The sequence below is a fragment of the Arachis hypogaea genome, chromosome 15 (genome assembly GCF_003086295.3).
Source record: "Arachis hypogaea cultivar Tifrunner chromosome 15, arahy.Tifrunner.gnm2.J5K5, whole genome shotgun sequence".
NCBI classification, from domain to species: Eukaryota; Viridiplantae; Streptophyta; class Magnoliopsida; order Fabales; family Fabaceae; genus Arachis; species Arachis hypogaea.
The window spans coordinates 66,918,029-66,928,298 of NC_092050.1; the positions used below are offsets into that span (position 1 = coordinate 66,918,029).

The window sequence follows — 10,270 nt, forward strand, 5'->3', positions numbered from 1 at the left end:
TTCTTTTCTATTCTCTTCTTTTTCATATGAGCTGGAACAAGGATAAAGACAATCTTGTTGAAGTTGATCCTGAACCTGAAAAGGACTCTGAAGAGGAAGCTAAGAGAAGCTAAAGCACTACACTCTGGAGAGGACCTTATAGAAATTTTTGAAAAAGAAGAAGACATGGCCGAACCCAATAACAATGGTGGAGATGCAAGGAAGATGCTTGGTGACTTTACTGCACCATCTTCTGACTTCTATGGAAGAAGCATCTCAATTCCTGCAATTGCAGCAAACAATTTTGAGCTTAAGCCTCAATTAGTTTCTCTAATGCAGTAGAATTGCATGTTTCATGGACTTCCATTGGAAGATCCTCATCAGTTTTTAGCTGAATTCTTGCAAATCTGTGAAACTGTTAAGACCAATGGGGTTAATCCAGAGGTCTACAGACTTATGCTTTTCCCCTTTGCTGTAAGAGACAGAGCTAGGACATGGTTGGACTCACAACCTAAAGAAAGCCTGAACTCTTGGGAAAAGTTGGTCAATACTTTCTTGGCAAAATTTTTTTCACCTCAAAAACTGAGTAAGCTTAGAGTGGAAGTCCAAACCTTCAGACAAAAGGAAGGTGAATCCCTCTATGAAGCTTGGGAAAGATACAAGCAATTAATCAGAAGGTGTCCTTCTGATATGCTTTCAGAATGGAGCATCTTATGTATATTCTATGATGGTCTGTCTGAATTGTCCAAGATGTTATTGGACCACTCTGCTGGTGGATCTCTTCATCTGAAGAAGATGCCTGCAGAAACCCAGGAACTTATTGAGATGGTTGCAAATAACTAGTTCATGTACATTTCTGAATGAAATCCTGTGAATAATGGGATGACTCAAAAGAAAGGAGTTCTTAAGATTGATACTCTGAATGCCACTAGAGATAGCAGACAAATCAAGAAAACAGGCTTATAGACTTGTAGAGGATGTCTTAGTGAAGGTTGAAGGCCTATACATCCCTGCTGATTTTATAATCCTAGACACTAGGAAGGATAAAGATGACTCCATTATCCTTGAAAGACCCTTCCTAGCCACAGCAAAAGCTGTGATTGATGTGGACAGAGGAGAGTTAGTCCTTCAATTAAATGAGGACTACCTTGTGTTTAAGGCTCAATGATCTTCTTCTGTAACCATGCAGAGGACGCATAAAAAGTTTCTCTCAATACAGAGTCAAACAGAGCCCCACACTCAACTTCTAAGTTTGGTGTTGGGAGGCCACCGTTAAGCTCTGAGTCTCTGTGAAGCTCTCTAACAGCTCATTGTCAAGCTATTGACATTAAAGAAGCGCTTATTGGGAGGCAACCCAATGTTATTTAATTATATTTGTTTGTTTTCCATTGTTATTTTATGTTTTCTTTAAGTAGATAATCATGTGGAGTGATAAACCCCGATTTTGTGGTTTATCTTGTGCTTAATTTGGGTGGTTTTATCAACTTTTCTCACATTTATTCAATGAAATAGCATGGTTTTGCAATTCTCCCTTGAAATGTGCTTAAGTGTAAAAACATGCTTTTTAGGCCTTAAATTGATGATTTTACTTCACTATTCCATTCGATGCCTTGATGTGTTTGTTGAGTGATTTCAGGTTCATAAGGCAAGTATTGAATGGAAGAAATGAGGAGAAAAGTATACAAAGTGGAGAATGCATGAAGAAACAAAGATTGGGAATGCATCAATGGACGCGCACGCGTACAAGGCGCACACGCGCAGAAGTGATTTCGCATAAGCACGCACACGCGTACATGACGCGTTCGCGTGGATGAAGAATTTGACAATCGATGCGCACTCGCACATGGCGCGTACGTGCCAATATCAGCACGTGACCCACTTAAAGGCAAAACGCTGGGGCGATTTCTGAGCTGTCCAGGCCCAAATCCAACTTGTTTCTGAGTGTATTTCATGCAGAATTGAAGTCCAAGCAAGGGGGGAGCAATTGTTTTGAAGTGTTAGCATCATGTAGAGTAGCTTCTAGAGAGAGAAGCTCCCTCTTCTCTCTAGAATTAGGATTAGAATTTATTGGATCTAGGTTTAATTCATGCTTTGATTTACTTTTCCTTTTGTAATTCTTCTTCATCTGCATTTCCTCTCTCTAGTTTTGCTTTTAATTCTTGTAATCCTTTACTTTTATGTTCATGCACTTTCTTCTTCTATTTTCCTTTAATGCAATTTATGATTCATGTTCTTTTATTATTGATTTGCTTTGTTGATGTTTAATTCCTTGCAATTGAGTAGTGTAGATTTACTTTCCTTGCAATTTTACTATGTTTTCCTTTTATGCCTTCCAAGTGTTTGATGAGATGCTTGGAAGGATGTTAGAGTAGAATTTTATGCTCTTGGCTTGGGAAGGTAACTTAGGAACTCTTGAGTTACTAATGTCTAAGTGATTGACGATTGGGAGCCATTAACTCTAGATCTCACTAATTGATTTGGTGGAGAACTAGGACCTATAGACTTGGATTGACATAGCCCATTTAACTTTCCTTTATTAGTTAGAGGATGACTTAATGGGGTTGATCCTTGCCAATTCCTATGTTGGGGTTAGTGATTAGGATAGAGATCCTTGACCACCTAACCTTGCCAAGACCCTTTTTATTAGTTTATTTCCTTTTCCATTTATATTTCTTGTCTACCATCTCAAAAAAATCCCAAAACATACTCCATAACCAATAACAAGGCACTTTATTGCAATTCCTAGGGAAAACGACCCGAGATTTGAATACTTCGATTTATAGATTTTAGGGGTTTGTACTTGTGACAAACAAATTTTTGTATGAAAGGATTATTGTTGGTTTAGAAACTATACTTGCAACGAGATTTCATTTGTGAATTCTAGACCGTCAAAAGTCCGATCATCAAAATGTCGCCGTTGCCGGGGAGTTGCAATGGTGTTGTGTTATTGGTTATTGTATAAATGTGAATATTGTAAATAGGTTTAACTTTTGCTTCTTTGTTAGTTTTTGCTAGTCTTAGGATTTAATTTTCTTGCTTCTTATTTGATTTTGTTTTCATTTTCTCTTGCTATCATGAATTCTCACTTTGGCTATGAGTTTGGTTCTAACTATGTTGTAGGAAATGGAAGCTTTAATGAGGATGTGCATCAAAGATTTGGAGATCAAGGGTGGGAGGAGCCCCAAGCTTATGGACAACTTTCTTGGCAACAACCTCCTCCGGCTCCTTATGGGTACAATTCAAATCTTGATGCATACCAATCTAATGTATGTGATGACCCTCATTGTGGTTGTCAACCACAATCATCATATGCATATGAACCCCCTCCTCAACATAGCCCTCCACCATACTCACAAGCCTCATGCCACCATTCACCTCCATATGATTCCAACCCACACCTACCATACCAACCACCATATGAACCATATATAGAGTGACTACCATTCCAATACCAATACTACCATGAACCACAAAGTCCATACACACCACCTCAAGAATTTCACCAATATGAACCACCTTGTAATTACAACAACCTTCCCTTAAACAATGAACCCTCTCTCCCACCATCACCTCCCGATGAAGCCTTCATGCTAGAATTGAGAGATCTTGAATCTCATATCTTAAGGCGACACGAGAAAGATGAAAAGAAGTTTGAGGAGTTAAGAGCAAAAATGGCCATCATGGTGGAAGCCATTGGCAACATAGTCTCATCTCGCCTAAGCCTATGCGATCAAGGCACTCCCATTGTTGAATGTGGAGAAGCAACTAAGGAGCTTAGTGAGGGAGTAAACTTGAAGCTTCAAGGTGGAGAAGAAGAGTTGAAGAAAGAAGTGCAACAAGAGGGGAAGGTAGAGATTATTGAACAAGAGGAAGTAGTGGTTGGAACCTTAGGACATGTTGAGCACATAAAGGAATCACAACTTAGGTTGTCATCTAATCCTTCATTTGAGTGGGCAAAACTTCTAACTCTTAGCTTTATTATCCCACTTGAATTTGGTTTGCTTGAGACGGATGGCCAACTTAGGGCGCTTTGCGGAATTAAGCGTAAAAGGAGGATGTTTAGTGGTTGGCGTTGTAAGTCTAGGCTCATTATGGTTGAAGCTTCAAGGAGCAAAGGTTGGACTAGTGCTCAATTGGATGGGTCTAGGAGGATAGTTTGGTGCGTCCAGGAGAATTCATCTCTCTTGCCACCCGGAGAAAATCACCATGATCAACTCAAGGACGGGTGTGAAAACAAAGTGTGGGATCCCGGATTGCACAAGGAAGATCAACTTTGGGAGCCTATGGTTTGTGAAGAACTCCATCAAAGCTTGGAGTTATTAACTTTGAATGATGATGCACAATGGAAGTCCAAGCACTGGTGGATGTTCAAGGATGGATTCAAGCACAAGCCACCTTGATGAGGAGCTCCCCATAAGTCCAACTTAAGGACAATAAACAAAAGTGCTAGGTGGGAGACAACCCACCATGGTAACATCTTTTCATTTTTCTTTTTTGTATATATTGGTAATTTAGGTTTAATTTCATGTTTTGTTTTATTAGTTGAGTTTAATTAGGAGTCTAGTAGGTTAAATAAGGTTTTATGATATTTTGGTAGCTGTTTGGAGGTTTAGAATGCTTGGGTTGGTGCAAAAACATAGAAAAAATTTTGAAAAACAGAGCACCATCCACGCGCACGCGTGCCACACGCATACGTGTGAATCAAGCAATTTCGACCATCCACACACCCGCGCCATGTACGCGTACGCGTGGATTGAATTTTTCCACTTCCCATACATTCACCCGAGAGTTGTGCCTGAAGTGTGCCAACTTTGTGCTCCAGGGCACGCGCACGCGTACCTTGCGCGTACGCGTCGACTCTCTGCCTTGCCATGCACACGCACGCACACTGCACGCGTACGCCTCACTTCCATTTAATCAATCCATGCTTGCGCACACATGACGCGCACGCGTGGATTGCCCTTATCTTCTTTTATTCTCTTCTTTCCATTTCTTTCCTTCCTCTCTTCTCTTTCCACCCTTCAATCATCATCCAACACTACCAAACACCATCCATAACCACTTCTTTTATTTAGTTAGTTAATTGTATAATTAGTACATTTTCATTTTATTTTCTATTTCTCTTTATAAGTGTTGAATTATTAATATTGTCTACTGTTTCTTGCTGCTGATTATTGATAAGATGTTATTTTAACATCATTATTTTCAATTTTTATTGTTGGATTTGATTGTTGAGGCTATATTTTGTCACTTGGTTTTGAGTTTTCATGTTTAACATTTGTGAGCACCAAGTGAATGTTACATTGCCTTTAAGCTTCTTAACTCTTTCGAATTGCATGTGTTGGCCACCATGCATTCATCACCCATTGCTAGGCAATTGTATATTATCATTGCATTTTTTTAGGTGATGCTTGTTTATGGTTTACCCTTATTCACATCACTTATTTCATGCATTGAGATTGTAGAGTTGTGAAATTGGATCGAAAGCTTACCTAATGACATATTTTTGAGCTTTGTAAAGCTTTGTGGGCCATGCTTGCTATGTGATTGATTTCCACTTCTATCTTCCTTTTCCTACGTTCCATAGCATCCATGTGTTTCACCTCTATGTCACTTAGGTGTTGCAACAACTTCAATATGTGTCATTGATTGTTGTGTGAGTTTCATATACCATTTTGTTCACTAAGTCTACCTACACATCAATCAATGTTGATTCATTATCCAATTTCACAATCGCTTGATTTTTGCTTGAATGCTTTTACGCTTCTTCACTACTTGTTCGGTTGCCTTAACCTACAAGTCTTTCAAAGTATCTTAAGCACACTAGAATGAGCGAAATATATGCTTTCTTTAGTATAATTGTGACGTAACTTTTTGTACTAGTGTGTGCATTCTAAATCGCGCGCAATTTTAGAACCCACACACTTATTTTTCATCAATGTCACAATAATTCACTCACTCCATTCTAGTGGTTCTTACCTCATTCCAACAATTCACGCTTCCTTGATTTTGTATTTTCTCATCTTACGGTGTTTATTTTATTTTTCATGATCGATGCACCATAAGCAAAAATGGAAGCGGGAGAAGAACACCCAGCAACCGGTTGACCCACCAGCTGAAGGTGGCAACTAGGAAAGTCGCCGTACCCCCTTGCTCATCTTTGGATGCACCGAAGGCGGTGCAAACTTTTAAGTGTGGGGAGGTCGTCCGACCACTCGGCATTTTGGGTGCCAAGTTTCTAATCACAATACTTTTGCATTTTATTTTTAGGTCTTTTAGGATTTTTGGTTGCATTGCATATGTATATATTAAGCTTAGTCAAAATCATAATATTTTCCAAGGATTTTATCTATAGGGCACCCCATTGGTTGAAAAAAAAATTTTTTAAGAACTTGCTTGAATTATTGATGAGCGGATAATTTATACGCTTTTTGGCATTATTTTTAGTATGTTTTTAGTAGAATCTAGTTACTTTTAGGGATGTTTTTAATAGATTTTATGTTAAATTCACATTTCTAGACTTTACTATGAGTTTGTGTGATTTTCTGTGATTTCAGGTATTTTCTGGCTGAAATTGAGGGACCTGAGCAAAAATCAGATTCAGAGGTTGAAGAAGGACTGCTGATGCTGTTGGATTCTGACCTCCCTGCACTCAAAGTGGATTTTCTGGAGCTACAGAACTCAACATGGTGCGCTTCCAATTGTGTTGGAAAGTAGACATCCAGGGCTTTCCAGCAATATATAATAGTCCATACTTTTCCTAAGTTTAGACGACGCAAACTGGCGTTCAACGCCAGCTCTCTGCCCAATTCTGGAGTTCAGCGCCAGAAATAGATCAAAAACCAGAGTTAAACGCCAGAAATAGATCCAAACCTGGCGTTCAACTCCACAAATGGCCTCTGCACGTGGAAAGTTAAAGCTCAGCCCAAGTACACACCAAGTGGGCCCCGGAAGTGGATTTATGCATCAATTACTTATTTCTGTAAACCCTAGTGACTAGTTTATTATAAATAGGACCTTTTACTATTGTATTAGACATCTTTTGATCACCTTAGGATCTTAGGAACATCTGGGAACGCATAGTTCTTAGACCATGGGGGCTGGCCTCTCGGCCATGCCTGGACCTTTCACTTATGTATTTTCAATGGTAGAGTTTCTACACTCCATAGATTAAGGTGTGGAGCTCTGCTGTTCCTCAAAGATTAATGCAAAGTACTACTGTTTTCCATTCAATTCATCTTATTTCGCTTCTAAGATATCCATTTGCACCCAAGAACGTGATGAAGGTGATGATTATGTGTGACGCTCATCATTCTTCTCCCTTATGAACGCGTGCCTGACAAACACTTTTGTTCTACATGAAATAAGCTAGAATGAATATCTCTTAGATCTCCTAACCGGAATCTTCGTGGCGTAAGCTAGAATGATGGCGGCATTCAAGAGAATCCGGAAGGTCTAAACCTTGTCTGTGGTATTCCGAGTAGGATTCAATGATTGAATGACTGTGACGAGCTCCTAACTCGCGATTGCAGGGCGTTAGTGACAGACGCAAAAGGATAGTAAATCCTATTCCAGCATGATCGAGAATCGACAGATGAATAGCCGTGCCGTGACAGGGTGCGTAAGCATATTATTCACTGAGAGGATAAGATGAAGCCATTGGCAAGGGTGATGCCTCCAGACGATTAGCCGTGCCGTGACAGGGCATTGGATCATTTTCCCGAGAGATGACCGAAAGTAGCCATTGACAGTGGTGATGTATCACATAAAGCCAGCCATGGAAAGGAGTAAGACTGATTGGATGAAGATAGCAGGAAAGCAGAGGTTCAGAGGAACGAAAAACATCTCCATTCGCTTATCTGAAATTCCTACCAATGAATTACATAAGTATCTCTATCCCTATTTTATTATATAATATTCGAAAACACCATTATCACTTTATATCTGCCTGACTGAGATTTACAAGGTGACCATAGCTTGCTTCATACCAACAATCTCCATGGGATTCGACCCTTACTCACGTAAGGTATTACTTGGACGACCCAGTGCACTTGCTGGTTAGTTGTATCGAAGTTGTGAACCATGGTATTGGCACCATGTTCTTGGCGCCATTGCCAGGGAAAGAAAGAGCCATGAATTTTACATAATTAAAGTGTAATCACGATTACGCGTACCAAGTTGCTCACGTTGCCAGGGATTGTTCGAGCCTGGATATCACAATTTCGTGCACCAATTATATACTTTGTGGATCATGTTTTGAGCTAAGAACACAAGCATGTGAGGTTTGAGCCTAATTGTGTGGTTACATCATATATAACCACTTATCTTCATTCTTGTGTGCATTATTTTCTTCTTATGATTGTAATCTTTGATTTGCTTGATTCTTTATGTCCATTATTTTGTGTATACATGCATTTATATGATTGAATCCATTGTTCAAATAGCTTACTTACCCAAATAGCCTATCTTTTATCTTCCATTGTTAGCCAATCTTGAGCCTACGATTAACCCACTTGTTCTTAATTTTAGCACATTGAAAGCCTTAAAGCAGAAAATAATAAATATCCTTATTTGGATCTTTGATTAGCTTAGGCTAGAGTGTGTGTATCATTCAAGTGTGGGAACCTTGGGACATTGGGGGAATAAAAGGGTAGTTTGGTATTTTTATTGAAATTATTGATGATTGGGTACATGCTCATGTCTTGATAAAATGTATAGACCTTATGAATTGATGTTCTTGTATATAGTTTGAAAGAAAGAAAAAAATGAGAAAAGCAAAAGAAAAAGAAAAAAAGAAACAAAAAGAAGAGCATGGAAAAGAAAAAAAATTAGAAAAAAAAAGAAATAAAAAGGGGACAAAATGCCCCAAGCAAAGCTCAATAAGAGTCAATGCATAAGTGTTGTGAAATGAAAAGGAAATGCATGAGTATGTGAAAAAGTGAGAAAAATAGGTAGTTAGGTTAGCTTTAAAAATATATAGGATGTCATAGGTTAGGTGGGAAGTTTAAGCGTATCAAAGATTCAAATTTCAAGCTCACTTGACCAAATATGCATCCTTACCTTGACCCTAGCCCCGTTACAACCTATGAAAAGACCTCATGTTACTTGTATGCATGCATGAAATAAATGTTGATTATTAGAAGAAAAATAAATCTTAGAAAGCATGAAATAGAGGAGAATTGAGAGAATCATCAACCCTAAACACTTGAGCGAATAGAGTACAAACACATCCGGTGAGGGTTTGATGCTCAATTACATGTTCCCACCTATGATCATCTCCTTTCATCCAACTTGTTCTTGAGTGTATTTCATGCAGAATTGAAGTCCAAGCAAGGGGGAGCAATTGTTTTGAAGTGTTAGCATAATGTAGAGTAGTTTCTAGAGAGAGAGAAGCTCCCTCTTCTCTCTAGAATTAGGATTAGAATTTCTTGGATTTAGGTTTAATTCATGCTTTGATTTAATTTTCCTTTTGTAATTCTTCTTCATCTGCATTTCCTCTCTCTAGTTTTGCTTTTAATTCTTGTAATCCTTTACTTTTATGTTCATGTACTTTGTCCTTCTATTTTCCTTTAATGCAATTTATGATTCATGTTCTTTTATTATTGATTTGCTTTGTTATTGTTTAATTCCTTGCAATTGAGTAGTGTAGATTTACTTTTCTTGCAATTTTAATATGTTTTCCTTTTATGCCTTCCAAGTGTTTGATGAAATGCTTGGAAGGATGTTAGAGTAGAATTTTATGATCTTGGCTTTGGAAGGTAACTTAGGAACTCTTGAGTTACTAATGTCCATGTGATTGACGATTGGGAGCCATTAACTCTAGATCTCACTAATTGATTTGGTGGAGAACTAGGAGTTATGGACTTGGATTGACATAGCTCATTTGACTTTACTTTATTAGTTAGAGGATGACTTAATGGGGTTGATCCTTGCCAATTCTCATGTTGCGGTTAGTGATTAGGATAGAGATCCTTGACCACCTAACCTTGCCAAGACCCTTTTTGTTAGTTTACTTTCTTTGCCATTTATATTTCTTGTCTACCATCTCAAAAAAACCCCAAAACATACTCCATAACCAATAACAAGGCACTTTCTTGCAATTCCTAGGGAGAACAACCCGTGGTTTGAATACTTCGGTTTATAGATTTTAGGGGTTTGTACTTGTGACAAACAAATTTTTGTATGAAAGGATTATTGTTGGTTTAGAAACTATACTTGCAACGAGATTTCATTTGTGAATTCTAGACCGTCAAAAGTCTGATCATCATGGAGTCACAAAAACAACTACAGA

General features: G+C 38.5%; 1 non-coding gene across 1 annotated transcript; it reads right to left on the reverse strand.

Annotated features, from left to right (window-relative positions):
• Positions 1-567: 567 nt before the first annotated feature.
• Positions 568-675, reverse strand: LOC112752334 (small nucleolar RNA R71). The gene has a single exon (XR_003176776.1). It is a non-coding gene; the product is annotated as a small nucleolar RNA R71 (small nucleolar RNA).
• Positions 676-10,270: the final 9,595 nt, after the last annotated feature.